The sequence below is a fragment of the Marmota marmota genome, unplaced genomic scaffold (assembly GCF_001458135.2).
Source record: "Marmota marmota marmota unplaced genomic scaffold, marMar, whole genome shotgun sequence".
Taxonomy (NCBI): domain Eukaryota; kingdom Metazoa; phylum Chordata; class Mammalia; order Rodentia; family Sciuridae; genus Marmota; species Marmota marmota.
Genome location: NW_026000169.1, coordinates 7,415,362 through 7,440,359, shown reverse-complemented (window position 1 = coordinate 7,440,359; position 24,998 = coordinate 7,415,362). Strand labels below are relative to the sequence as shown.

Here is a 24,998-nt window from a genome sequence, read left to right as displayed (position 1 = left end):
CTTAACTCCTGTCCTAGACTGCCTCCACAAAACATGCAAACAATACTACACGATCCTAAGTAGGCTTTTAATAACCCCTCACCTATTTTACATGGATTATTTTTGGAAATTTTCAATTCCTTCAAGTTTGGTATCTGCTTATTGAAGAAGACACACAAAAATAGATGAGCAGATCAAAGTCTTCCAGGTGGAAAAGGTCAATAAGAATGTGTCCAACAAATGAACAGAGGTATTGGGGCTCTTGCTTTCTCCAATCCAGCAGACCTAGCACATCTCTGGTGCTGTCTCTGCTCTGAACCCACGTTTTCCACAAACTTCTTTTCTAACCTTAGCACCTGGTTTAATGGTAAGGTACCTGTTTACCATTTGTATTTCTTCTTCTGAGAAATAGCTATTCAGTTCCTTTGCCCATGTATTGACAGGGTTATTTTGTTTTGTTTTGTTTTGGTACCAGGGATTAAAACCAGGGGCCTTAAGCACTGAGCCACATCCCCAGCCCTATTTTGTATTTTATTTAGAGACAGGTTCTCACTGGCCTCACTAAGTTGCTGAGACAGGCTTTAAACTCGAGATCCTCCTGTCTCAGCCTCCCAAATCGCTGGGATTACAGGTGTTTGTCATCGCCTGGTGGGTTATTTGTGTTTTTGGTGTTAAGTTTTTTGAGTTCTTTTTATATCCTGGAAATTAACGTTCCATCTTAGCTGAAGGTAGCAAAGATTTTCTCCCATTGTGCAGGCTCTTGCTTCATGTTCTCGATTGTTTCCTTTGCTATGAAGAAGCTTTTAAGTTTGATGCCATCCCATTTATTGATTATTGGTTTTACTTCTTGCACTTTAGGAGTCTTGTTAAGAAAGTCAGCTCCTGAGCCAGTATGTTGCAGAATTGGGCCTACATTTTCTTCTAGTATGAGCAGGGTTTCTGGTCTAATTCATGGGTCTTTGTTACACTTTGAGTTGATTTTTGTGCAGGGTGGGAGATAGGGATTAAATTTCATTCTACAACATATGGATTTCCAGTTTTTCCAGCACCATTTGTTGAAGAAGCTATTTTTTCTCCAATATATGTTTTGGGCACCTTTATCAAGTATTAGGTAACTGTATTTTTGTAGGTTTGTCTCTGTGTCTTCTATTCTGTTCCAATGGGCTTCTTGACTCTTTTGGTGCCAATACCATGCTGTTTTGTTACTACAGCTCTGTAGTATAATTTAAAGTCGGTATTGTGATGCCTCCTGCTTTGCTTTTCTTACTAAGGACTGCTTTGTCTATTGATTTCTGGCCTCATATTCTTCCAAATGAATTTCATGCCTGTTTTTTCTATTTCTATGAAAAACATCATTGGAATTTTGATGGGAATTGCATTGAATCTTAAAGCAGTAAGGTACCTGGAGGTGATTTGGCAGTCATCTTTCTTCCTGTGCTCCCCTCTTGGGCCCTTGCAGTCTGAGTTTCCCACAGATCCTCCAGTGAAACCACACCAGTTGTTGCTTTTTATTATTTTGGCAAAATATTTCAGGCACACAAAAAGATAACAAATGCCACTCAGCTACAGAAATAAAAAATGAAAATGAATACTTTAACCAAAGCCCTGGTGAACTCTGTAGATACCTTGTTCTCTCTCCCTTGAATTCACCGCTATTCTTGACTCAGGTGTACTTTATACTTCTAATATGCCTAGAAATAATACATGACTTTAAACTTCACAGGAGTGGGGGTATAATTTGGTAGTAGAGTGCTTTCCTAGCATGTGTGAGGTCCTGAGTTTGATCCCAGCACCACAAAAAAAGAAAAGAAAAAATAAAAACAAAAATAAATAAATTCTAAAGAAATTACATCATGGTGTACATATATTATTCACTCAGTGTTTTGAATTTTCTAATTTTAAAAACAATAATCTGGGCTGGGGATGTGGCTCAAGCGGTAGCGCGCTTGCCTGGCATGCATGCGGCCCGGGTTTGATCCTCAGCACCACATACAAACAAAGATGTTATGTCCACCGAACACTAAAAAATAAATATTAAAATTCTCTCTCTCTCTCTCAAAAAAAAAAAAAAAACAATAATCACCACACAGGTTAACAAAAGGAGCCTTGCTGTCACCACAGAAGCCCCAGTGGGCTACTCCTAGATCCTACCCTTGTGTCCCAAAGGGACTGACTCACTCCTCCACTGATTTTTTGTTTGCTTTTGTTTTGTTTTGGTACTGGGGATTGAACCCAGAGGCGCTTAATCTCAAACCACATCCCCAGCCCTTTTTATTCTTTGAGACATGGACTCATTAAGTTGCTGAGGCTGGTTCTGAACTTGTGATCCTCTTGCCTCAGCCTTCCAAGCTGCTGGGACTACAAGCATGCACCACAACACCTGGCTCCTCCACTGTTTTACATAGTTACTACCACTTACTGTGATCCAGTATCACTCAGTGTTAACCACTATTTTATAGAATATTTTTATGCATACTTTTGTGACCTGATTCCCCAATTCAACATCTTGGAAATGCAGCCACACTGGTTGACATAGAGGTAGTTCATTTTCACTGTGATATATCAGGTACATTGTATGGCAATTCCACACATTATCCATTCTTCTATTAAGGAGATTTTATTTATTTTACCGTTTTACTCTCTCATGCATGCATGTTCCCCACCCCCACCCCCCGCCCATCTCTCTCTGCTTTTACCATTACCACCAAAGCTGCTATAAATACACTTGATCATGCTCCTAGTAGCCACATGCAAGAATAACTATTATTTAACCATTATCATTTTGCTCTGTAACTTGAGTTCTCTGGAGGAATAACTTTGGTCACTTTTGCATTTTCCCAATTTAAATTAAGTCCAGTCTATCCAAGATTTTTCTCTCTGGTCCTTTTATCCAGAGGGGGATTATACAGTCCAGGTGGCCCTATGAAGAAGCATGATTTTGTACCACAAGAAGGTTTCTGGCTCACTGTCATACTTGGCCTTCCACTGGCATCCTATGGGATGTACCTTGTCTTGGTTCTGAATTGTTACTGTTTTGTTTGGGGCTTTGGCTGTTTTCTTTGACAACAGCCTCTGAGATGGTTTAGTTCCCACTTAGCCATTTCTGTGCCTCTCTCAGGGGAAAAAACAAAAAACAAAAACCTTCCAGATGCCTCCACACTATTCTGTGGCCCTGAAACGATTAGAGGGCTGCTTTGTGCTTACCCTTCCTGGAATCACACAAAAGGGACTTTTCCACCAGGGCTTCTGTCTCCCCTGATTTCATCAACAAGAGAAGCTGAAAATCTCTCCAGTTGCATGAAGCACTAGGGACATAAACAGCAGAATTATCAACAAAGACTGCAGTTTCAGTGAAATTTCAATGTACCTTACTGGTTTGACTTAATTAACTTAATCCCCGAGATTACTCGGAAGGCACAGGAAAGACTGTTTCCTTTTGTGGAATAAACCAGTGAGAAAATAAAAGGCTCAGTCTCAATACCTTAGAGAAACACTATCCAACACAGTAACCACTAGCCACATGTGCAAATTTAAATTTAAATTGTAAATAATTGCCAGGTGCCTGTGGTGCACACTTATAATCCCAGAGATTTGGGAGGCTGAGACAGGAGGATCACAAATTCAAGGCCAGCTTGAGCAATTTAGTGAGACCCTGTCTCAAAATAAAAAATAAAAGGCCCTGGAAATATTAATTCTTCTTTCTAATGTAGACTCCACATGGTTTTGGAATTATTTGTAACTTAATGGCCACACTCCACACCAGATTAAAGTACCAAAAAAATTTTTAAATGGAAAAAAAGAGTGGGGGGGGAGAGTAGAGATGTAGTTCAGTGGTAAAGCACCCCTAGGTTCAATCCCCAATACAAAAAAAAAAGTTGTAAATAATTAAAATTAAAATTCAAGATGCAGTTCCTCAGTTACAGTACCACATTTCAAGTGCTCAGTGACCACATGTAGTTAGTGGCTACCCCATTGGGCAGCACAGAGAGACCATTTGCATCATCACAGAAAATTCTATTGGACAGATAGTACTTAGAAGATGTTTGCATAAGAGTGAGCAGAGTAGGTATGCTAACTTCCCATCACTTTGACAAAAAACCTGACAAAATCAATGTAAAGAAGAACAATTAATTCGCTCATGCTTTCAGAGGTTTCAGTTCATGGTCAGCTGGCTCTGTTGTTTCTGGGCCTGTGGAAAGGCAGAATATCATGGTGAAGAGGGTGTGGTAGAGCAAAGCTGCTTACCTCACAATGGCCAGGATACAGAGACTGAGAAAAATTGAGAGAAGAAGCAAAAGAAATGTTCAGGGACAAAAATATATCCTTCAAAGTCATGCCCCCCGTGACCCACCTCCTCCACCTAGATCCCACCACCTCCTAAAATTTCTACCACCTCCCAATAGTGCCACCACCTGGGACCAAACCTTCAACATACAAGTCCTTGAGGGACATTCCAGATACAAACTGGGTAATCTAAAGAAAGACAAGATATTCTTGTCTTAGTAGGACATTGGCACTACGCATCCTGATTCACAACTAGATTTCATTTTACATCTAGGAGCACTAAGGACCACAGGGGCTCACACAGTGAGTAATGGCTGTTTCTGAGACATCTCAGAGACCACTTCTTTCCTGGAACTAGAGTGGGGAAACCTACCTTGATCTCCATGGAATGCATGTACTTTTTTTTTTCTTTTTTTTTTTTTTTGTGGTGGTGCTGAGGATTGAACTCAGGGCCTTGTGCATACAAGGCAAGCACTCTACCAACTGAGCTACATCCCCAGCCCTCACATGTACTTTTTAAGACCATAGTCTTAGATCTATTCCAGCAAGTCTCAATGATAGCAACCAAGTGTTCGTCTTTCGTGTTTAGATGTTTTATTTGTTTTGTCATTCTCTGTTCTTTGACTTATGGACTTTGTAGCCATAATTGATATATTTTAAATGCAAATCTGAAGTCCTTCCTCTATGTTGCCTCTGTTAATAAAGCTTTATTTGAGGGGGGAAACATTTGGGTTATTCTTGGTTATTCAATTAGTCTCGCTTTTTTTTTCTTTTCTTCTTCTTTTTTCCTTTTCTTGTACCAGTCTTGAGCCTATTGGCCCTCAGGTGTGCTTCCTCCTCTACCCCCAAGCCTACTCTATAATAGGGGGCTAAGTCCTGCAGACTGATTACCAAGGCTTTCTATAGTTGGAGGATCTGGGATCAGCCAGGAAAGGTATTAGAAGGAAACTGAAGAGGTGAAGGAAAGGTGAACCAAGGGGACTTCTTCCTCTCCTTATCTGCCTTCAGCAACATCTCCAGTAATGACACTGTCTCTCTGTGTGCCAGCTCATTCTGCCCAGGCTACTGTGGCTTCATTTTCCTTAGAGTGATCCTGGCCTCTGGGCTCCAGTAACACTAATTCCTCCCCCCGTCACTCCCACCAAGGCATGATATTAGATTCTTTCCATTGCCAATATCTGAGTGGGCTCACATATTCTGTTTGACTTCCCAGCAATTTCATCACCCTTGTGACCAATAGCTGCAAGAAATTTCCTGTATTCTACCTACTGAGAGTTTCTGGGTTCCTATGTGGGCTCTGATACAGCTCTACAAAATTTGTTTAAGATCATATGGTAAAGTTGGCAAGTGTTTTTCCCAGTTTTTGCAAAGTGTTCCCATCCCTCCCAGGAGTATATCAGTCTGTTTATGTAGGCCAAGTTCACAAATTCTTTCCTAAATTGCTTGCACATATGTGTACATAAGCTATATTCTGCTATGATTTTTTTAAATTATCATCTTCAAATGCAACAACCACAAAAACATACTGCTGCCAGGATATCGTGTTTACTGACTCAGATTATGCTTGAAACAGTGGCCCCCTATAGTATAAGAGATTATTTCAATCCGGCTCTCTTGTGCCCTGGCTAGGGCTAAACTGGTCCACCAAAAATGATACCTTTTTCTGATTGGTCTTTGGAGGATGGCCACATTTTGTAATTTATCTGTCTAGAAAAGATTACTCTTCTAATTTATACAAAGCTAACTTTACACTAGAGGTGGCTCCCCATTTTCCACTTCCTAACCTGGATACATGTAGTACAACAGATCAGAAGTCATCATCTAATCATCTAAACTTTCAAAGAGTGGCACTACAGGTCTATGAATCTTACATTAAGAAAGTCACTCAATCTTCATAAGCCCTTACCATCTTTTATGTTATAGATTGTAATGCATTATAATTTATGGGCTCATCTGACATCGCCATAGATAGTGAGCTCCCCAAGGAGAATAACTATCTCTTTCAGCTTTGTATTGTAAAACTTAACAAAATAACTGCCACATATTATGTGCTCAATACATGTTTACTGAATGAAAACTGAAAGACACTTCATAGTTTACGAATCATCTTTTCATATATTATCATATTTAATGTTCACAGCAACATTATAAAGTATTTCAGGTGATGAGATTTTGCAGATGAGGCACTGAGATTTGGAGAAGTCAGTCACATTCAACAGTGACACAAGAAGGACTTAGGCTTGGGCCTTCATATTTCTAGATCAATGTCCTTGTATTACTCAGTTTTTTGTGACCAAAATACCTGACAAGAATGACTTAGAGGAAAGAAATCTTATTGTAGCTCATGATTTCAGAGATTTAGTCCATGATGGGCTGATTCCATTGTTTTGGGCCCAAGATGAGACATAAGATTATGACAGAGAGGGAAACTGCTCAGGACATAGAGGCAGGGAAGCAGAAAAAGAAAGGACCACAGAGAAAATGAACCCTTCCAGGCCTTGCCCTGAGTGACCCACCTCCTCCAGCCATGGCTATCTATCTACATTTACCACCCAGTCCATTCAAACTAAAATGGACTGATTAGGCTAAAACTCTTACATCCCAATCATTTTACCTCTGAATATCCCTACATTAACACAGGAGACTTGGCAGGAGGAAGGGGGGAGGCACCTCATATTTGAAAAATAATGTTCCATCCCTGGTCCCCAAAAGCTCATGTCCCTCTCATAGTGCAAAATGCATTTAGTTCATCTCCAAAAGTCCCATACTCACAACATTGCCTGAGACTCCAGGTAAATTCTTGGTTGCAAGATCCTATAAAAATAAAAAGCAACTTACATATATCTGATATACAATGGCACAAAGTAAATGTTCCCATTCCAAAAAGGAGGAAAAGGGGCATAGAAAGAAGGGATGTGGCCAAAGCAAAATCAAAACCCAGCCAGGCAAACAGGTCCCATAACTCTACATACAGCATCTAGGATGCACAGTGGCAAGATGTTCTCTCCAGAGGTCTTGGGCAGCACCTCCCCTTTGGTCTTGTCAGTTGCTGCACACATAGGCTCTCCTAAGCCTGAGTCTCTTCACAAACAGCACCTTTTCTCGGCAGATAGCCCATGCTACTGTCATCTCATAATTCCTGGGGTCTCTATTCCAGTTTAGCTTTACTTTCACAGCTCCATGCATTGCCTTCTCAGGGACAATCTGCAGGCATTCCAACCCTGCTATACTTTGCCTGGCTTCCAGGTCTTCTTTTGAAATCTCAATGGAAGCCCCAATCAGCCCCTAACTCCAGCAACCTTCATTCCTGCAGAACCAGAACCATGTGGATGATGCCATCAGCTCAAACAGTAGCTGGCCTCCTGGAATCATGGCTGCAGTAGCCTCTGAGTGCCTGGGTGGCTAAACATGATGAGACAACTTGGTAGCCCCCCCTGGACAAGCAGGATACCCCGCTCCTCTGTGATCTCTTCTCAAAGAAATTTTCCCTTTGATAGCCTGGAGCCTGTAATGGGTGTGGTCTTACAAATCCCTGAGATGCCCTCAAGCCATCTTTCCTATTATCTCTGTGCAAAGTACATCTCTTTAGTGACTATAATCTCTTCAACAACCACACCCTCCTTGGTACCAGTTTCCTTGCACTTTTCTGGCCAAGTGCAAGTTTTTAAAATACTCCCTCTCTGCTTTCTACTCTTGATTCTCACAGTAAAGCTGGATAAAGGTTGCCAGCAAAATGCCACTAACTGAATGCTGTACTGCCTTGAAATTTCCTCCACCAGATTAATTAGTCCATCAATTTTAAATTCAGTTTCACACAAAGTCCAGCACATGGGCAAAATGTAGATGCGGCCCTGCTTTGCACTACTCCATGATGAAAGAATAGTAGTTCCCATAATATCCCTTAACCTGTGTTACTCCATTTTTATAAAACAGTAGTTTTCCATAAGCCACTCTATTTTAGGGCTGAGGTGGAATGACTCTATACCTTGTTTGTAGAAGTAAACAACCATCATCTGCCTACCACAACCATAAGGCACAAATTGATAAATAAGAAAAACTTAGAGGAAGGAAAGTTTATTTTGGCTCCAAGTTTCAGAGATTTAGTCCATGGTGGGGCAACTCCATTTCTCTGTGATCAAGGTAAGGCAGAACATCATGGCAGAAGAGCATGGTAGAGGGAAGCTACTCAGGACACAGCAGCTGGGAAGCAGAGGGGAGGGAGGAAAGGACCACAGGGAAGAGGAGACCTTCCTGGACATGCCCCCAGTGACCCACCTCCTCCAGCCATGTCCCACCTATCTACAGGTACCATTCGGTCCATTCAAACTAGGATGAACTGATTAGGTTACAGCTCTCACAATCCAATCATTTCAACTCTAAACATTCCTGCATTAAGACAGGAGCTTCTGGAGTGCACTGCATATCCAAACCATAACAGTCCTATGGCAGTTACCCAAGGATTTCTCTTTATCCTTATACTAACTTTGTGTAACACTTTTAATTAATAGGGAAAAATCATCCCCTCTATGTAAGTGAATTACAAAACATTTTCCCTCTGAGGAGAAAAATTAGAAGACAAACCTCTTTCCTCCTGGCTAAATCAGCCTCACCAGGGCTCAGGCCACCTTAGCCAGGTGATTCTAGGCAAACCAATCATTGTATTACATACAGTGAAATTTGTTATAACCTATCTGTAAACTGAAATTCAGGGTTTTCTTTTGATTAGAAACTTTCTTTATACTGAGAACAATGGTGTGTGCCTGTAATCCCAGCAGCTCAGGAGGCTAATGCAGGAGATGGCGAGTTCAAAACCAGCCTCAACATCTTAGCCAGGCCTTAAGCATCTCAGCCAGGACTTAAGCAACTTAGTTGAGACTATGTATCAAAATAAAAAATAAAAAGGGCTGGGGATGTGGCTCAGCAGGTAAGCCATTTTGGTTTCAATCTCTGGTTACCTGACCTCCTCTCCCAAAAAAACTTCCTTTATCAATTCTAGTACGTGTTTATAGTAAAATGTTATCCTGGTTTTGGTTTTGATTTTTTAAATAATGTATCTAAACTCAAAGCATTTTTAAATAACTATGTATTTATTTATTTATTTATTTATTTATTTATTTATGTGGCACTGAGGATCAAACCCAGTGCCCACACATGCTAAGCAAGCGTTCTACCACTGAGCCACAACCCCAGCCCTAAACTCAAAGCATTTTGATGGCAATACTTGTAGCCATATCACAATGTAACAGCTATTTTATGTTAGCTATTTTCTGATTTTTCCTATCACCATCTTCAAATGCTTATGGAGCACTGTGCCAGACAATTTTTAATAGATTTACAGCCTCTTTCCCATAAATCTTTTGTCTTACTCGAAAAGGTAAATTTCCTAGCTCAGGAAATGAGGCTTTGCCTTTGTTCTTTGATTTGGTTTGATTTTTAATTAGTTCACCTATAACTATTCCTAATAGAGTGAGATGTAATGCCATTTGTCTTCTACTATCTGTCAATTTCCATGCTTTTCTTACTTTATTTTTAATTCTCTTATTTTCAAATAGAGGATATACCAGACCTAACTATGCAGAATGAACACTTAACCCACAGTCCATACTTCATGCCTCCAGCCACATCTGCACTGTTTTTTGCCTCAGGATCATTTTGCAGACGTCAGAAACTGCCATCCCAGGCTCTTGAAAATGGCAACACTTCTCTTGTTAATGAATTCATTCACACACACACACACACACACACACACGGCAATTCTCCAAAATTTCCTGTAACTTTCTTTGGTCTTCTCCTGAACTTCAAAAGAGAATCATAACTTCATTTCCTGTTCTACATTTTCTCCTCTCCTTTACAATATCAACTAGGATCTTTTTTCTTTACATCTTTTTTATGGGATAGTTACAGACACTTCTGGGATTTATTTTAAAAAATAATTTCCTTTACACTGATGCAAAACCCTGTTGCTTGCCAACTCATTAGAAACAAAAGTTATGATTCTAAATTTTTCTCTCTTCTCTTTTCAATTTTTACCTCATGTTATTTTTATTTCACCTTTTCAATTTCGAAGCATCAAGATCAATCTTTTTCTTCTACTTTTCCGTACCATCCTTGAACCCTTGAACAAAATGAGAATGCAGTAATTTCAACATGTTCATGGGCATATTCAGTCCTCTTTTCTTTCTACATTTTGTCAGTCACACTTGCTGAAGAAAGCTTTTCCTTCTCTATTTTACCCTCAGAGAATTACACCTTTATCTAACACTGTTATCCATAAGGATATAACCTCAACATTGATCTAATCAGATTTGTACAATTTTAAAAATCACTCTATAATCAACAGAAGGATAAAATAGTAGTTGGAACCCCAAATGGGTGGTAATAGAAAACACAGTGGTCGATAGAAGATGCAATCAGGGCATGATTGAGGCAATAGCAAAGACAATCTGGGAGAGAAGATAAGACCCTACACAGTAAAAATGACAAGACTCAGTGACTGGGATGTAGGGATTGAGGGAGAATAAGTTGTAAAGAATAACTCCTGATTGAGCTTCAGTGCTGGACAATGCTGAAGAAGAGAAGACAAGTCTTGGTAAAAAATGATCCATTCAGTTTTGGTAAATACCCTTCCTCTAGAAAACAACACTTAGTTCCTGTTTTCTTAATTCAATTTGAGGTTGACATGAAGTATTTAGGGAGTACAACACCCACCAAAAAAAAACCTGACTTTCTAATTTTCTGTATTTTCCTTTGATCTTCCTATGGGGCCACAAAAAAGTAATGATTGACAAACAAAAAACAAGTCTGGAAAGTGTTGGTTTGGCTCAGTGGTAGAATACATGCTTAGCATGTATCAGGCCCTGGGTTCAATCCCCAGTACCACAGAAAGAAAGAGAAGGAAGGCAGGCATCTAGGCAGGCAAGTCCATAACTCACAAGAAAGATTTTGTCTAGAAATATAGATTTATGCCAGGTCTTCTGTGTTCTTCCTTTGCTATTGTCTCTCAACTCCAAATTCACATGCTGGGACAGGGACTCTGCAAACTGTCCCAGCCTCCTTTGATAGCAGGTTCCTGTTAAATTCTGCACTACAGAGAAACTGGAAGGCAGAACAAGACAAGCAACTTCCTTCTTACCTTGTGTTTAGTGTTCTTTTCAATGGCACTTACCCCCAGCTACAATAGCTAGTTCCTGCCTGAGCAATTTTGGCCCTGTTATTAGTCTCATCTCAGGCCGTCAGAGGTACCAGCTACAATCCGGTCATAGCCATCCTCAGGAGCCTTAGCTCCAATACATAGGCATCCTACTCTGAGATTTTCATTTTCCATAACACTGGTCTCTGCCCTTTCATTTCCCTGCCGTGACTAGAGTTGATTAAGTTTCTTCAGTAATTTCCAAATTATCTCAGTGCCCTCTTTTTGTTCTCTCTACTCTCCAACACCTTTGCAAACAATCCCTATGTTAAATTCCCTCTGTTGAAATCTCTAGTTTGGCTTCTGTTTTACTGACTAGTGGCTGACATACTCCAGCTATATAAAAATGAATAATAATGTTCCCTGCTGTTAAGGAGAGCACACACGAATTAAGAGATGAAGATGGCAAATAAATGTACTAGTTTCTCTTCAAGAGAGTGGGCTGTGCATCTTTATTTCCTCTCCCATGGAAAACCATAATAAAATGGTAGTACAGGAATTAAAAGGTATGAACACTAAACAACAGAGAGTGTTTGAGAGAAGGAAAACATCAGCAGAGAATTTTAACAAATTTCTGGGAGTTAGAAGGTAGAAGACTCACAGATGATGATATGATATAGGGCAGAGTAGCCTACAGCATGGAATGGACATAGAGAGGGCTGTGGATAAGAATGAAGAGAGTCTGCCCAGCTGGACCCTGGAAGGCCTGTAACATCAGAAACACCAGTTACATGGAAGGCAAGAGTGAGAAACCAGCCTCACTATGGTTAGAATGTGGCTCCCAAAGTTCATGCATTAGAAACTTCATCTCCGATGTAGCAGTAATGAGATATGGAAACTTTGAGAAGTGATTCAGTCGTGAGGGCTCTGCTGACATAAATGGATCAATGCCATTGTCACAGGAGTGGATTCCTGTAAAAGGATGAATGGTGCTCTCATGTCCCAGACCCACTGCAACAGAAAACCTGGGCCTCTCAAGTTTCCTATATAAAATGGCAGAGTATTTGCATACAACCTAAGCACATCCTCCCATATGCCTTATTTTTTTTTTCCTAAGGATTTTAAAATTTATTTCTAAGTCTTGGAATCTGAATTTGTCAATTTCCCATATGCTTTAAATCACCTCTGGATTGCTTAGAATACACAATACAATGTAAATTGTTGTGACACTGTATTGCTTAGGATGACAAGGGGAAAAAAAGCTGTCTATATTCTGTATAGAAGTACTTTTTTTTCCTAAATATTTTACATCTGAGGTTGGTTAAATCCATGGATGTGGAGCCCACAGATTAAGAGGGCCAACTGTATTCAACCCAGCTTCTTTGCTGATTTCTATAAAAAAAATAATTACAATGAATACAATGATTTTTCAATTTTTTGTTCTTTATGGAGATTTGTGGGTCCATGGAAAAGAATCACATTGCACACAATTGCTACATTATTTTTTTTCCTAAATATAATTTTTTAAAAATTTATCGAGATGTTACATGCATTTGAAATTTCTGTTTGTTGCAATAAGGGGAATTGAACGCAGGTCCTTGTGCAGGTTAGGTAAGAGCTCTACCACTAAACTAAACCACCAGTCTCTGCATTTGATCTTTAAAAATCACAAACAGTGGAAGGCAACATCCATGTTCTACCTGTTTTCCACTGACTCCATTTTCCAGGGTCAACCTCTATTAATTTTTAAATGAACTCTATATTTATTCTTCTGGTGGCTTGTACTTTAAATCCTTCATTGAAATGTCTCTCCTCCTTTCAAATCTCCTGTCTTCTTAATTTTACCCTCTGATCCCACCCCATAAACTTCTATCTAATTTTCCTAACAGAAACTCAGGCATCGAGGCCAGACTGGTTCCCTGAATCCTGGGACCACCCAGCCCTGGAGGTCAGCGCCAGCTTCTGAACATGCTTATCAAAACCACGCCGCTTCACAGGTTTGGATCTCCCCCAAGAAATTTTACACCTGCTGCTCACAAAAGAAAGCCTCCTTATTTTACACAAATAATTAACATAAAATATATCTCAAAATATATTTTATATTCATAAAATATAAAATCAATAATGGAAGTAGGCTTTATGCTCAGGAAAAAAACAAAAATAAGGAATGCTTAAAAAAAAAAAAAAGGAATGCTTAACTCTAAGGAAATCACAAAACACTTTCCAGAAGGAAATAATATTTTGGTCAATGGAGAAGTCTCTCAACACAGAAAGGTATGGGGGCTGGGATTGTGGCTCAACGGTAGAGTGCTCGCCTAGCATGTGCAAGGAGGTGGGTTCAATCCTCAGCACCACATAAAAATAAATAAATATAAAATATAGAAAGGCATGGTAAAATTACAGTGTCTTAGGGGAAATTCTATTTTTGGAATTTAAAGTTCAAGAGGGAAAATGTGATAAATAAGCCTTAAAAAGTTAGTCTAATCAGCTGGGTGTGATGGGTATATGCCTGTAACCCTAGCAACTCAGGAGGCTGAGGCAGGAGGATTGCATATTCAAGGCCAGCCTTAGCAATTTATTGAGACCCTGTCTCAAACAAAAAATAAAAAGGGCTATCTCAGTGGCAGAGCTCCTCTGGGTTTAATCCTCAGTAATTAACACACACACACACACACACACACAGTTAATCTGAGTTAGATACAGCTTATATATGAGGCTAAGCAGCCCAAATTGAGTCCAATTCTAAGAGTTGAAATTTTAAATGCCTGTAAATACCAAACAGATTATACAAATGAACAAAATGAGAACATGTCAATGAAAAAGAAAGATCGAATGTATAGGATACTATGGAAAACTGGGGAATCATGCCCTTCCCAATGGAATCATTAAATTGTTATAAAAAGAAATGGAAGCTAGTGTTTCCAGAATTTCTAGTTTTATTTAACAACAGCAGAACATCCAGGTTTTTCTGTCAAATTCTCCTATTTTTAAATCCTGGCAATAGTACATGTCTTTTTTTTCACATATGGGCCAAAATATATATGTGTATGAATTCATACTTTACAGCTAGTTTCAGCCAATAGATCTCAGATTTAACCCCTTCTAGAAACAAGAGGGAGCCGCCATCATAACATTTTAAGACAGAAGAGCCCAGGTCAGACCTGCAGTTTTAAAGATCTCTCTGGTGACAGGATGTACAACAGATTGATTGGGAGAGGGACAAATGGAACATAGAGAAGTTAGAAGGCTCTTGTAATCCATCATTAGTAGTAGACGTGCCGAGAAGTCCCAGCGAACATATAACACTCTTATAATCAATCATTATTTTTTCAATGCAGAGGTGAAATAGTCTTAAACATTTCTCATCAGAATTTGATCCAAAATGATCATTGTAAACATTCTTATCTCTGGAAATCTTGGGTGTTACAAATTTTCAGAGATACAATAAATTTCTCTCTTCATTACATTCCATAGCTCCCTTTCCTTTCCCTCAAAAATGCACTTGTCCATAGTTATAAAAGGAAAGAGTATATAACCCGCATTAGAAAGAAAACTTGTTAAACCTCTGCCCTCGGTTTCCACATTGTATCAATTGTACAAGTAATCAGATATTTTCTGCAAATGGCTTCCATGTGCCCACACCTCTGAATGTAAAATAAACAGTGTAGGCTATGAAAACATTGCTTTAAACAGAGCATTCCAACTGGGAAAACTGTGTAAACAAGAACCTCCTGTTTACAGTAATTTAAAAGTATCTTTAACCTATCAAATTAATTGTTAAAACAAAGAAAATAGAGGCAGACAAAGAGAATAGTGGGCTGGGACTGTTGCTCAATGGTAGAGTGCTTGCCTAGCAAAAGTGAAACCCTGGGTTTGATTTGATGCATTACAAAACCAAAAACAAATAAAAGAAACAGAGGAAAAAGAGAGTGGGTATCAATCTTTTTTTCCACAACACCTTGTGTGTGTGTGTGTGTGTGTGTGAGAGAGAGAGAGAGAGAGAGAGAGAAATGCATCATTAGGCAACTTCATCATTGTAAGAACATCATAGAATGTACTGATGCAAATCTAGATGGTATAGGTCAATTAACATCACCTCTTGATGCAATCAATATACCCAGTAAATACAAGATGGATGAGGCTGCTACCAGCAAAACCAGCAAGCCACATGGTTTCATAGCAAACTTTTTTTAATAAGTAGAAAGAGTACATACACTCTAACATAATGATTAAAAAGGTAAATAAAAACCAGCAATAGTTGTTTATTATTAAGTATTATATGCTGTACATAATTATGACACATACATAATTGTAGGTGGCATTCTTTCATAAGACTGGCAGTGTGTAGGTTTGTTTGCAGCAGCACATCCACAACACATCAGCCATGCATCACACTAGGACATCAGATGGCTACGAAGTTACTAGTTGAGGGGAGTTTTTCAGCTCCATTATAATCTTATGGGACTGCATTGTCCATGCCATCTTTCACTCACTGAAATGATAATAATATCATTATTATGCAGAGCATGACTGTGTGTGTGTAAACATGCATATTACATACATACTATATGCATAACATACATATGTTATGTTCCCAGAACAAAATTATTGCATGTAGGCAATATAGAGAGAGAAAAAATGTAGTCACTTTTAGCACATGCTTAAGATTTTTCTGAACCAAATCTGTGCAAGACATATCCAACACTATCTTAGTTTCATGTTCTAACCAATTAAACCAGGAAATAATTTCCCTGGTTGCACAGACGAACTGTCAGGTGCTAGCCAAGCTCAGTCCATCCCATTCCACAAACACAGAGGATATGCCCAAGCATCAATCCAGTTTCACTTGTGCCTAGAATGACAAGGAAAGGAGATACTACATCAGTGTCACATTTTGTGCCAGGTAGATTTTGAAGACTTTCCGGGCTCCAGCAATATTATCAGACATTTGAAGCCCCTACCAGCACAGGAAGAAGCCAAGTCTCACATGCAGCCTCCTGGATAAATCTGACCCACTTTCCCACCAAGTCCTGAGCTTTGGGCTCTGTTCCCATAGTTTATAAGCTCCTTTTCTTTCCATAAAGATAAGTTTGGATATCACCCTAGCACTAGAGACCCTACTCTCATTGCTATAAAATTTCCTTTCTCCATGGGGATAAAAATCACTCCTGCCTACCATGTGTTTTGGATAGGCTTCTGCTGTGGTGCCTCAGCTTAACCCATCTTGTTCCATCATCCCAGATGTGGAACACCTACAAAAACTTAAATTGTGCAACAATTGGTAACTTCGAAGTAATTACTATGTTTTTAGAGGTCTATTCTAATAGTAATAGATGAATGACTAAAGTGTTTTAAAATATATATATTCCCATACATATGAAAAAATATATAAAGGTTCTGTAAGCTCTAGATTATTGTTTCCAACTTATTTTAATGCCTCTTTGTCAATTTTGTTGAAATATTCATAGAAATGAAAAATCGGGACTTAATGGGTTAAAGGAGTACAGTTCCTATCTTTGAGATCAGATTAGAGAGTAAGTGAAATTCCTGTGAATCCTTCTGGAATTGTGACAAATGGAGATGTGTTCCAGATATCCTGAGTTGAAAGCTGGAATACATTTTCTCATAGAAACAATCACTAAATTCCCAGGCAAGTTCTTAAAATCCTACTTAACCCATAACATTCTCAGAATATTCCCAAAATGTCTATGTAACCCATGTACTCTGTTCTCATTTTTCCCAGCTTATTTTTTCTTTTTTACCTGAACAAAATGGATATTATCCTGCTTTTCCATGTCCTCCAATTCTCTCTACTCAAATTAACAAAGTCCCATATGTGCTATCCACCAGATGTGAGAACCACATAGGCTCAACACAGTCTCTCAGTCCCACATTGCCTGCCCCACCACAGGCAGATGATAGCATGGGTATGTTCCACAGCTTCTTTTCCTTTTATGCTCATGATCTGCACCATTATAAATGGTGATCCACCAGAAACAGGCCCATTTATATATGGAAATTTTACATGTGATGTCATTTGATTAATGGGAAAAGAAGAGATTGCTTACTAGATGGGGTTAAGAATATTGCTCATTACATGGGGAAAAACAAATATATTCTTCTGGATTTTAAGATTCCTCTCCTGTTTACAGGGAAGGAAAAACATGAAGAGAAGTACATGGAACACTTGATATGCACAGACTGGAACATTTTGCTAGAGTTTATCAAAGTCTCAGTGTGTGGGCAGGTGACCCCTGCAGCATGTGCTGCTCCCCCAAGAGTAACAAATGACCTACAAGCATCAGCTTGGCTCCCACTGGCTGCCTCAAGACCATCACCGGTGACATTCATCAGGTAACCTAATGCTGATCTACTCCTCTCCACCTGGTTCCCCAGATGAGAATGTACCTCCTCCTAAGTCTGATCTCTACTAATACCTCTGCTCCGCTAGCCCAGATGCCCTAGACTAGTCTAGTTTCCCTAAGGCAACAGGTAAAACAATTGTATTCTTCCTCAAAGTACTAGTTATATAGCACTTAGATTCCAGCAGACCCTTTCATTTGATTCGCAAACCCCATTCAAAGGAAATTAAATGAAAAAACTCTCTATATTTTGGTTATTTTTAGCTCTATTTTTCTCAAAGTAATGAAGATGACTGAGAAATGTCACTTACAATGATGTGGGAAACAAAGCACAAGGATTACTTTCCTGGATATTTTCTGGCTATAGATCAATCATCCAGCACTCTCCTTATATGACCATAGAGGAAAGAGAGCTCATGCCGTTCTTATTAGAAAAACACTACAGAAAAACATCTGGTTAGTTCAACAAATTCCTCCATCCCTGACCAAGATCTCTGATTAGGAGAGTGGGGTACTGTGAGAGGCCCATCCCCTGGTTAAAAAAAAAAAAAAAAAAAAAAAATTTAGCCTGTACAAATCCTCATTACCACTTCCCAAAGACAGCACAACACAGTCCCAGGAGAGACCCTGTTGGCCAGCAATCTCTTGTTCAGAGGAAAGTGAAAATAGAATGAGTGTCCAGCTTTCCTGGCCTCTTGAGATACCACTCAAGAGACCCACCTCTGCCTTACCTCACCCAGACTGCTGAGCAGATGATCAGAGCTGAATAGACTGGGGGCAGCTAGAAGCAGAGAGAAGGGACCATAGTAACTACCACAGGGATATCAAAAACTGGCCATACGGGTTGGGGGTACAGCTTAGTGACAAAGCATTTTCAGAGCATGCACAAGGCCCAGGGCTCTATCTCCAACTCAAAATCTCTCCATAAACTCTACTGAGTGGCTCATGGACTTTAACAAGAAGCCCACTCATGAACCCTATAGGATGCTTTAACTGCAACCCCCACCCAGCAGCTGGGTGATACATGCCACAGCAGCCCACACATGCCCAAGACGGTGCATGTTAACCTCCACAGATGGTGAGCAAGCGCCTCCACCAAAGATACATCAAATCCCCACAGACAGCACATGGATATTAACAGCTGGCTCTACTTAGAAAGGTCAGGGAAGGGACACAGCTTTAAACATTTCAGGGCACTACCATGGGGAAAAATAAATGGAGGCTCTCAGTATCCAGCCTGACTTCACAGAATTAACAGGAGGCATCCTATGACTCCTCCACCAGAGGGGAAAAAGAAGAGAGGTGTGGGCACTCAGATAACAGGTTCTGGGGGACTCCCCAAATCTCTAGCAGGTCTTCCTGTTGAAGGTCTTTCCCTTCCAAAGCCAGTCAATAAGGACTGAAAGAGGGGAATGCTTCTGCAGATATGAAACAGCAATAATCCCCATGGGACAACTGGGAGATGGGCTGGGGTGGTGGTCACACAAGTGTGGAAGAAAGAAAAAGAAGGGAGTTATCAACTGCCTCAAATGCTATTTGAGTCACCTAAAGGTGACTCAGGGATTGGCTCCATGGATATCATTGGTGACCTTGATAAAGACACAGTGAGGTGGCATGGACAGACGTTGCCTGGAGCCATAGTGAAGGAGAGCAGGAGCTGAGGGAGTGTGTATAATGGCTGCAGGCAACTCTTTAAAGAAGGTTATCTGAAAGATGTTGTGAGCAATAAGGTAAAAAAGAGAAGCTCCTGTATCAATTAATGGGATACACTCCAGAAGCTTAAGTGTCAGAAAAGAGAAGAAAATTCTGGTGCAGGAGAATCCATGAGAAGATGAGAAAGACTAGAATCCAGAATCCAGGTGGAGGAAGTGGCAGTGATGGGAGCTGGAATGTTTAAAAGTGAGGACAGGCAGAGAGAGTGGGTACAGATGAAGGAGGGGTTGGTAGATTGGAAGGTAAGAAATAAAGGACTTCTTCTAATAAAATAAAGGACTTTGCCAAGAATGTTTCTTACTTGAAATTTCAGCTAGTTCCCCTGGATATATCATGATACATTCCCTCACTGAGCAACTACCCTCTCTCCCGTACTGGGAATTGAACCCAGAGTACTTTGCCACTGAGCTACATCTCCAGCTCTTTATATTTTTTTGAGACAGGATCTCACTAAGTTGCTTAGGGCTTTGCTAAATTGTTGGGGCTGGCCTCAAAAGTGCAATCCTCCTGACTCAGTCTCTCAAATTGCTGGGATTACAGACCCGTGCCACTGCACTTCACACATTCCCTCATTTCTAAGGATGAAGCAACAGTACCCATTTCAACTTGATTTTGACAGAGTTAGGCCTTCAAAATAGCTCAAGTTTAGCCAGATGTGATAACACATTCCTGTAATCCCAGCTACTGGGGAAGCTGAAGCAAGAAAATTGCAAGTTTAAGGCCAGCCTGAGCAACTTAGCTAGATTCTGTCTCAAAATAAAAAATAAAAATTTCTGGGGATGTAGCTCAGTGGTAGAGTGCTCTTGGGTTCAATTCCCAGTAACACACATACACACACCAGCTCCAGTTGATATAGAAGTTTTCCATATGAAGTCTCTCACTGACACCCCACCCCTACAAATTCTTCTCCTTTTACAAAGTCCTCAAACTTTCCTATTAACCAGAGGTTGAGGCTCACCTATTTGGTAAACTTTTTACGTGAATCCCTATCCAGAATAGTTTTTCTTTGGCATCTACTTTATAAAAGGGTTGGATGGATGTTTCTTAAAATTTCTCCAGGTCCCAAGAGTCATTGTCCCGTCCCTCAGTGTTATATTGAATGTTAGCAGGTCAAGTTCATCTCACCTAACACAAAGATCCTGTTTTTCTCATCCTAAGTAAGTTTTCTATAATTTCTCTCCTCTTTCCTTCCTTGAGAAATTCAACTGGGCGCAATGGTACACATTTATAATCCCAGCATCTCTGGAACCTGAGGCAGGAGATTACAAATTCAAGGCCAGCCTGGCAAGACTTTTTCTCAAAATAAAAAATAGAAAAGGCTGGGGATATCTCAGTGGTGGAGTGAGTGTCATTGGGTTCAATCCCTAGTACTTAAAAAAAAAAAAAAGAGAGAGAGAGAGAGAGACAGACAGACAGACAGACAGACAGATAATCACTAACTGGCATGTTTTCCAAAAGAAAACCTCCTTACTGTGGCCAGTCTACAAGGGGGTGGTGAATGACCCTGTCCTGCTGGGTTAATTCTTGAAAAATCAAAGCATAGTAGTTATTATTACTAAGAAACTAGAAAGTTAAAGAAAAAAAAATTTAAAGAACTTCAGACATCTTCTGTCTCAACTGCTTTCAAATGAATTTTAAAAAAGAAATGATTGGCTTTCAGGTGCTCTATTTTTTGTTTACTTTGCTTATTTAATTGTATACAGCATGGTGACAATTTAAAATATTAATTGACATGCTCTTTCCCACCTGCCCTATAGAAATGCTTCAACTCAGCAGAGAATACTTGGCTATAAAACAAAGGGAAAAATATCCCGCATTCATCTCAAAGGTCAGAAAGAAATTGCTCCCCACACCCTGTCCAGGTGAGACAGTGAAATATTGCAATAGGTAGATACAATCTGGAGGAACAAATTTTTTTCCTGCTTCCTCATCCATCACCCCAAAGGGATCAAAGAAACCTCTCAGCAGGAAAAAGCAAAAGAAGAACTTAGAAGAAGGAAACCGCTTAGTGACCAAAGGGTAGCCATTCGCCAAGGAAGGGAGACTATACCAAAAAACTTTAATTGTGAAATTCCAAAGAGAACATGTGTTCTGCTTCAAATCAGAAATATGTTGAAAGCCACAGCCATGTAGAAGCACTGGGGGTCATAAAGCAGCAAGAGAATTGAAGAAGCAACAGGCTATATCTCTACAAAAGAGGAGTTAGAAACAGTGCCTTTTGGTGGGCCTGTAGCTCCTGAGTGGGTGAAGAAGATCCAGAAATTTCCATGGGTATTCTATGGGTATTCATGGGTGTCCACCTGCCAGGAAGCCATGTGCAGGGCATAGACCTTTTGATGTAAGTTAAAGAGGCCTCAGCTCAATTTGAGAGATATCCCTTTTGCCAAGTGATGTGTGGTGTGAACCAAAGAAATACAGACTTCCATTCACTGCCTAGTGAAACAAACCAAGGCAAAACCAGTGAAGCAGTTCCTCCTCACTCTGACAAAGGACAATCATATCAGCCTCAGGGATTTAGAACTTAGGGTCTGGAGAGAGAAAAGGGAAAAAATCTTGAAAAGGAGCCATGTCTGTACACACATTAAACTGAAATTTACACAGCAATTGTAATTGAACTGGGGATTAGATGAAGCTAATTATTAGAGGGTGTTATGGTTTGGATATGAGGTATCCCCCAAAAGCTCACGTGTGAGATAATGCAAGAAGGTTCAAAGGAGAAATGTTTTGGGTTTTAAGAATTTTAACCCAATCAGTGAGTTAATCCCCTGAGAGGGATTAACTGAGTGGTAACTGAAGGCTGGTAGTGTGTGGCTGGAGGAGGTGGGACATTGGGAGCGTGGCTTTGGGGTATATATCTTGTATCTGGCAAGTGGAGTCCTCTCTCTTTCTCTCTCTCTCTCTCTCTCTCTCTCTCTCTCTCTGCTTTCTAATTATCATGTGAGTTGCTACCCTCCATCACCCTCTTCCGCCATGATGTTCTGCTTCACCTTAAGCCCTGAGGAATGGGGCCAGTCTTCTATGGACTAAGACCTCTGAAACGATGGGCCCCTAAATAAACCTTTCCTCCTCTACAGTTGTTCTGTTTGGGTCTATTAGTCACATTGGAGAAATACCTGACTAAAACAGAGGGGTTGACAGCTCATGGTGGTGAGAAATTAGCCTATTTTATATTTACAATGTCACTAAAAACACCAATTTTGAACCCATTGGATACTACCAACATGTTAACTTCCATTCAGGTTTCTTCATGTTGGTGCTTGAAATATAGCTATTTTAGCCATTCTGGCATAGATAGGTGGCATACTGATTGATAGGTAGTAATTCTGCACCTTTTTGCAGGGGAGGAATTCAGACTTGCACAGAGCCTCACCAATAAAATTATCTAGAGGAGTAGACTTACCTCAGCACACACTCATCAAATTCACTAAAAGCCAGATGAGGCTCAAGTGATTCTGCTTAGTGCTTCCATTTGTCACAAAGCCACAAAAGGCTATACAGCAATAAGCAAACAAGTAACATGTCAAAATATTTATTCAAGCATAAGGCTTATAGTAAGCTTTGGATACTTTTTGCTTATATTACTTTCATTATGAGATGAAATGATTGATTATCTTTGATAGCAGAAATGAATCACTGGTTTAAAAAAGTAAATATAATGTAAAAATATGATGATAATAAGTAAAACAAGATGGTGCCTGATGATGAAAAGGTTGATTTGTCATGAAATGATATCCAATTAATGGTTAACTCCTATACTCTAAAAAGAATGTGAAATGAAAGCAAGTACTTCTAAGTTTCACACAAAATCTTCTGAAGGCAAGAAAGTACAGTGAGAATTATCCCTCAACCAGTTCCATTTTCTTTTTCTTTTTTTTTTTATGAGAGAGAGAGAGAATTTTCTTTTAATACTTATTTTTTAGTTTTCGGTGGATACAACATCTTTGTTTGTATGTGGTGCTGAGGATCGAACCTGGGCCGCATGCATGCCAGGCGAGCGCGCTACCACTTGAGCCACATCTCCAGCCCCTCAACCACTTCCAATTTCAACTTGTATTTCAGGCAGTGAAATCTTCAAAACAGTTCTACTGTTTGGCCAAATCACATGATTTTGAAGTAAAACACAGTGAGCCCAAACATAAGGAACTCAGATGCTCCTGCCTAATTAAACTACTTTGTATCATCAACAAAAAATTTTATGCAAAAAAAATTTAAATTTGAAAATTAATGCTTTTTAATAGGACCATGAAGTGTTAACAGTGAGTAAAATATAAAGACAAAATTTAAAAAAGGCTTTTTAGAGTTTGGGCTATGCCAGGTGTGGTGACACACACCTGAAATCCCAGTAACTTGGGAGGCTGAGGCAGGAGGATAACAGTTGGAGGGCAGCATCAGCAACTTGGCAAAACCTTGTCTCAAAAAATAAAAAGAGCTGCAGTTGTAGTTCAATGATATAGCTCCCCTGGGTTCAATCCCCTAAACCATTTAAAAAGAAAAAAAAAATGGTCTGGCCAATACGGACTATGTTAAACAAGAAGTCATTTACAAAAACATAATTATTCTCATTTCCTGACAAAGGGCAGGCACCATTGGAATTTACAGTGGGACAAACACAAATCTCTTGGCATCCTCAGCTCTGGAAATCTAAATGCCAGTTGCACCTAAGGATGCAATGGGTGCAACCAAAAATGCCCCATGTTTCTAAACATCCTTGAGGAGCCAGTGGTTAGTATCACTGATCTAATCTAAAAATACACATTCAAAATGTATGTCTGGTGAATTACATTAAAGTTTAGATTTTATAATTCAGCAGGATGAAAAATGTAGATTTGCTGACCTCTGCATTTTGTCTAGTTACACAAATGAACACAAAGATTTATTATGTAAAACACAATAGAGAAAAAAATCAAGTTTCTAGACTTTATTTTTTTAACTAGGGATTTTTCTTTTCCTTTTTTCTTTTTCTTTCTTTCTTTCTTTTGAAACAGGGTCTAAGTTGCTTAGGACCTCTCTAAGTTGCTAAAGCTGGCCTCAAATTTGCAGTCTCCTGCCTCAGCCTCCAGCATCACTGGGATCAAAGGCATACACCACAGCACCCAACTCTACAGATCTTATCATGGGGAAACAAATGTGAAGACTTCACCCCAAATAACAAGACAGAGAACTCCCTTCTTCCAAATCACGTTAAGCTGAAATTTCTATTAATCCTAGTTGGAGAAGGTAGGTTGAGACCAAAACCAAATTAAAATCATTTATAAAAATAAATAAAACTTGCTTTACTACTGAGCATCATAAAACAAATGCATACCTATTCATCTTTTTCTAATTAAAACATATGGGAATCAAATGAAAACTGCCTTGCAAATGATGCTTTGCAAAGTACTTTGGTTTGGAAGTATTGTTTTTAATGATTGATTATTCCATGTCTCAAAAGAAAATATTTTTTAAAAAGGGCTGGAGATGTAGCTCAATGGTAAAGTGCCCCTGGGTTCAATTCCTGGTACCACCAAAAAAAAAAAAAAAAAAAAAAAAAA

At 39.5% G+C, this 24,998-nt stretch overlaps 1 protein-coding gene and 1 non-coding gene across 4 annotated transcripts in view; both read right to left on the bottom strand.

Moving 5' to 3' along the window:
• Positions 1-24,998, bottom strand: part of Aebp2 (AE binding protein 2) — a 209,881-nt gene that overhangs the window by 74,098 nt on the left and 110,785 nt on the right. The gene's annotated exons all lie outside the window — the stretch shown is intronic.
• On the bottom strand, positions 4,689-4,761 carry Trnat-ugu. Its single transcript has one exon. It is a non-coding gene; the product is annotated as a tRNA-Thr (tRNA).